This window comes from Cryptomeria japonica, chromosome 6 (assembly GCF_030272615.1).
Source record: "Cryptomeria japonica chromosome 6, Sugi_1.0, whole genome shotgun sequence".
In the NCBI taxonomy this organism is placed as follows: domain Eukaryota; kingdom Viridiplantae; phylum Streptophyta; class Pinopsida; order Cupressales; family Cupressaceae; genus Cryptomeria; species Cryptomeria japonica.
This window is the reverse complement of record NC_081410.1, coordinates 622384971-622390970: the sequence shown is the minus strand read 5'-3', so window position 1 is coordinate 622390970 and position 6000 is coordinate 622384971.

Below are 6000 nucleotides of genomic sequence, written 5' to 3'. Positions count from 1 at the left end.
ATGATTTACGTGGGGAAAACCCTTTCGGGAGAAAAACCCCACCCTCCAAAAGCAGCTCAATATTTTATTCAGCAATCAAAAATAGATTACAAAATACTTGCAGAGCAAGCTCTTCGCAGGAGTAGCACTAATCAGAGATTCAGAGGCAACTCAATAGCCATAAGACTCTTACACACAACCTCTATCTCACACACCTCATAAATAGGAGATACAATACAAGAAACCATCAAACGGTATTACAAAACCATGGGCTAAAACCACCCAATAAGGTGTAGCCGACCTTATCTCCCTTCTATGACATGTTAAAGCACACATCAACACGTGTCGCTCCCTTTTACAGCTCATTTATGTATTCGATACAAATTATTTTTCCTATTTCAGGAGTACAAACTTCCGGAGGCCATAACTTGAGAACCGGGTGTCCGATTGACGAACCGTTTGAAGCGCCGGAAAGCTCGCGAAGTGCTCTATCACCTTGTAACCCGCTTCGCCGGTTACGGCCACTTTTCAGGGCGTTTCGGAGCCTCTAAAGTCCCCAAAATTAAGTTTAAACATTTTATTGCACCCCTCCAAGACGAAAACTTTAATATCTTCAAAACTAGCTGTGACCTTGCAACGAAACTTTACCGGAATGCTTATCTAGCCAACCAGAAGCTTCAGGGAGAGTTTCGCACCATTTCGTGCTCAAATAAAAACTTACTATAAATAGTAACCTCACATAAATGCAAGGTTGAGACACCATTTTTCCCAACAGATGCAATAAGTACTTAGCCAAAAAAGATATTGTAGAAGCCATAGAGGTTGATTCAATGATCACGATCAATGGCCCCAAGTATCCATGAGGAAATCTAGTGTTTGGTATGATGAATTCCATACAGCAAGATTGGAAAAGTTGTCAGCACTGAAAACGGAGGAATCTACTTCCGCGAGAAGGATGCTTAAGAAATGTTAGTAGGGATAGAAGAGAAAAATCAGATAAAGGCGAGTATATGACCCCTCATGTTTTGCCCCCAGTAAGGCAAAAAAAATGGGAAGGAAAAAGAGCCAAAATTTGTCCAAAAATGGGCAAAAGCCATTTTGGGCAAAAATTAGGCTATATACTCGAAAGTGAGCCCCAAGAAGGGTCATTGTTACTATTCTCTGTAGGCGTTTGAGCTGAGATTTGCATAGAGTCTAAGTGAAAATGCCACACAAATGGGAGCTTAGGGATAGCATGATCGAGGAGTTGCGGACACGGTTGAGCAGGGAAGTGAGCCCGACCAAGTACAACTTGAAACATCCCTCATTTTGTATTTATAGTGCTTTTTTAGAGTATTTGGGTCAGACGGTTGTGCAGGCGTCCCTGGGACACACTGTTATCCAGTATGTGTGCCTACATCTTAGATGAGCGTGTTAGTCTGGGCGACGCACTAACATCCCAAAAAGGCATTGGTGTCCAAAAGACGCGATGTCGTCTTCTGGGTGTCCAGCCGTCTATTTGAAAAGTGGAATCAAAACTAATGCAAAATTGTTTACGTGCAAAAATTGCTCGAGATGCAAGAGCATACATCGGGGCACCAGTTGCAGACATTGCAGAGTTGAGCAGATGAGTTATCAGTTGCTGACAAATGACTCCTTCGCATGGTCCATTAATGGTGGACATATATGTTGCCAGAGTTTCAATTCCATGCCCCCATGCTACGGGCATTGATGGAGAGGTGGGATGCAGACACCATGTCTTTTCAGCTACCCACAGGAGAGATGATGGTGACACTGATCGACATCTACTGCATCCTATGGCTTCCTATCAGGGAGGAGCAAGTGTCACCAGTGATTCTTTCTATAGTGGAGTTGGGTAGACAACAGGAGTGGGCCCTGGGGCAGAGGGTAGACACTATGGGACACGTGTACCTATGAGCGTTGGGCCAAGGATGAGTGTTAATTCCCTTGGTACGATGCATTATGATTGCGACTATTGCATGATGAGTTTTGACATACAGTCATGGTTCAAAGCTAGTTGCAAATTTTGTTCCTTTGATCTGCGAGATGGAGGAGAGGCGAACGGTGTACGCATGGGGTCACAACATACTAGCCCATTTATATTATGAGCCCTCCCGGTACATGCACCATGAGTACCACAACCTCACAGTGGGCACTCCACAACAAGTATGGGCCTTCGAGCACATCACTTGAACGCGGCCAGTTGGATTCCCGGTGTTGATGCCCTTAGACATGCCATGAACACACGCGTATCCACTACGGCACGGAGGATGGTGGATGGGAGACCTCACTTGCTGGAGGGTTGCCTTCGACCATCTCGGTATTGGAGATGTGATATGGCAGCCATACCACGACATGGGGGTCTGGGGTACAGACTGCATGCAACTTGCGCAGATGTAGAGAGAGTACTTCCTACTCAACCGCCTGGACCATGTGGTGATGTCGTACTACTGGCAGTGATGCATGTGGTGGTTCAGGCAGGTGCAGACTATTCCACTTGCTTCTCCAACTTATGCACGATCAGCCAGGAGTGTATTGCGACCACAAGAGTTGCCCCGTCCCACCCTTAGAGATGTACAGGACAATCCCCAGGGGAGTGACAATGACGACATCACTCCACAGCTTGATATAGATGATGTCGGAGTCACACCAGGGTTTGCAGGCTAGTGCGGAGGGTAGGTCCGGCATCGATCTTCCTGCCAAATGCAGAGGGAGGAGACATTGAAGCTCTTGGGGGAGAAAGTGACGACTAGGCCTCCACAAGCGATGAGGGTGAGAGGCGATAACAGAGATAGTGAACGAGGAGTCCTAGTCCAAGATGAGTTGTACCGACTGCTAGGGCTCATCCACCATCGCCAGTTGCACCACCAGTCATGCCACAGGTACGACCAGCAGCAGCGGCTATGGAGGGATCCTCCAACAAGGTGCCTTCGCAGGATCCAGACTGGCAGAGGGGCGATCCTGGTATGTACTTATAGTTTCATTTGATATATTTCAATTTTTTCTTTGTATATGCATAGATGTAGAGATTTTTGGTCATCATGAGTATTGAAATGACATATTTTGTGTCTACAAAGAGCATAGCGGATTGGTTGAGATTCATCCACCAGGTGCTTGCAAAGGTCATCCCTAATGTGCAGACCCAAGGTCCAATGTTGGATAGCTATTGGCCCCTCCAGGAAGAAGGGAGACACGTGCAGTTGTTTGATCTTGTAGCATGGCTATAGACACCAAATGAGGAGGGTCAAGTAGAGCTGGTGCAGGGAATAGCATAGCTAGCCACTGTGATTGGGCAGGGGGATCAGGCCCTGCAAGAGGTCTGCACTATTCTTAGAGAGAGAGAGAGACCAGGCGAGGATGTGAGCTAAGAGTGTTGAGAGTGCACATGATGCTCTACAGAGCTAGGTTGATGACCTTTGGTGACAGGTGGACACTGCACAGTAGGGCGTCATAGGTTATCTAGACCACCCTCGAGTGCATGAACTGATGCCCAAACCTTAAGGCATCGCGCCAGTGAGAGACGACAACACGAGAGGAGCTGATGACACTGCAAGACTATCATTGAGCTACAAGGAGAGATGAGGGGCATGTGATCACAAAGCACTACAGTTGTGGGATCACAGTCGACCTCAGTCAGACAGCCTCCTCGCTGAGAGTAGGATCCTCCAGCGCCATCGACCTCAGGGACTAGCCCACCAAGACAATCATGATATATTTTCTATGCATTCTATGTACAACATTTTTTGGTATATATACACGGGTGTATTCATGTATATTAGAGACACATATGATAGCATCATGTGTTTTTGTAGTGATACGATACATGTGCATTGATATGATACATTCACACACACACACACACACACACACACACACACACACACACACACACACACACACACACACAGATATATATATAAATATATATATATATATATATGAGATTCAATATTGTGGTTCTATCTTGTGTTTCCATTGATGGATGTTGTTGTTATTTTACATGCTTATGTGATGGATGATGTAGGTTTAGATACTTATCATGATTTAATTCACATATGGTTGTATGCATGATTTAATCTTATGATGATCTACATATATGACACATGTACATGCACACACACGTGAATTTAACAATGCATAGTCACTTCATAACACAAAAAGGAATGTCACAGCGATGAAGGATATGTGTCAGGACATGATCTCTCACCCACCCCATTGGTTGCGAGGTATCAAGCGCAAGACACATACTACGCATAGTATCTACGTAGGTGTGTAGCATTATTCAACTCTTTAAGAGGAGTGACATCCATGGAGGATAGGCCATAGGCACTAGAACCATAAACAGAAGTGACGATGTATGGACCTAACCAATTTGGGCTGAATTTTCCTTTTTGCTCAGGCAGCGCATTAAAATTTCTCTAGTTCTCATAAAGAACCAAGTCATCTTTCTTAAAGGTCTAAGTTTGCACACTTTGGTTATATTGTTTGGATAGAGATTTTTTATAAGCTTGAAGATGTTGAAGGGTCATTAAGCGACGCTCATCCAACAATTCAAGTTGATTTAAATGAAGATTGTGATAAGAATCATTATCAATAACCCCTTTTAAGGAGACCTACAAAGAGGGAATCTATAATTCAAGAGGCATAATAGCGTCAGCACCATACACGAGGCTATAGGGCATCATTCCTGTAGTTGTACAAACACTTGTGCGATAGGCCCATAACGTGTAGATTAACTATAAATGCCAATCTTTGCCATGTTTAGTGATAGTCTTGCATGAGATTTGTTCAATGGTTTTGTTAGATGCTTCCGCTTGACCATTAGATTGTGGGTAGTAAGGTGTGGAAAAGCGGTGTTGAATGTGAAATTTTTCAAGAAATTGCTTAACTTCCTTGTTTATAAAAGGCGTACCATTATCATAAACAAGGGTAGCAAGCAAGCCAAATCAAGAAATGATGTTATCCATGATAAAGCCACAAATCATATTAGTAGTAGTCGATCCTAGCACGACTGCCTTGACCCACTTGGTGAAGTAATTTGTAGCGGTGATAATGAAGATGTGACCTTTAGACAAAGGGGGAGATATCTTGCCAATGATGTCTAATCCCCAAGTCTAGAAAGGCCATGGAGAGACCTAACTGTGGAGCTCCTGCGTAGGGGCTCGAATCAAGTTGCTATGATGTTGACATTAAGGACACTTTTTGACAAAAGCAAAAGAATCTTGTTCCATCGTTTGCCAATAGTACCCCATGTGGATCAGCTTGTGTACCAAGGACTTTCCTCCAAAATGCCCACCTCTAGAGCCTAAATGGGCCTCCTGAAGGGCAAGGGGGATCTTAGCTTTTGTTAAACATCACAAAAGAAGAATGTTGTATGATCTTCTATTAAGCATGTTAGATAGGAGAATGTAACAGTTGGCTAGCTTCTGAATCCACACATGCGAACTTTTGCTAGCAACATTAGGAAAACTTCTGATTTTTAAATAATTGAAAATGTGTACAAACCATTCTCCCAAATCGACATGGGCATATATATGGTTATTGAATTGAGTTTGATCAGATACAGCTGGAGAGTAGAGGACTTGTACCATAAAATGGTATTTTTCTTGACCAAATTTGGGGCCTACAAGGGAAGCAGTGCTTGCCATTGCATCTGTATGACAATTTTCCCTCTATGGGATGCTATTGATCGTGTAAGTAGCAAATTGCTTCAGTATGGTCAATACTAAATCTTTATACTGAGACAACTTCAACTGTTTACCATGATAGGCACTTGTCACTTGGTTTATAATAAGTTCGGAATCTCTATGGATGTGGATGTTCTTTACTCCCATGGCAATCGCAGCATGGAGTCCTGCTATTAGGGCCTCATACACAGCAAATGTTATTGGTACAATAAAATTCTAAATAGAAAGAAAGAGGGGTTGGCTTTCCTTCAAGTGAGACAAAAACCACACCTGCGCCTGAGCCAATTTGACACCTCGAACCATCAAAATTCATATCTCAAATGGATTCCTGGTC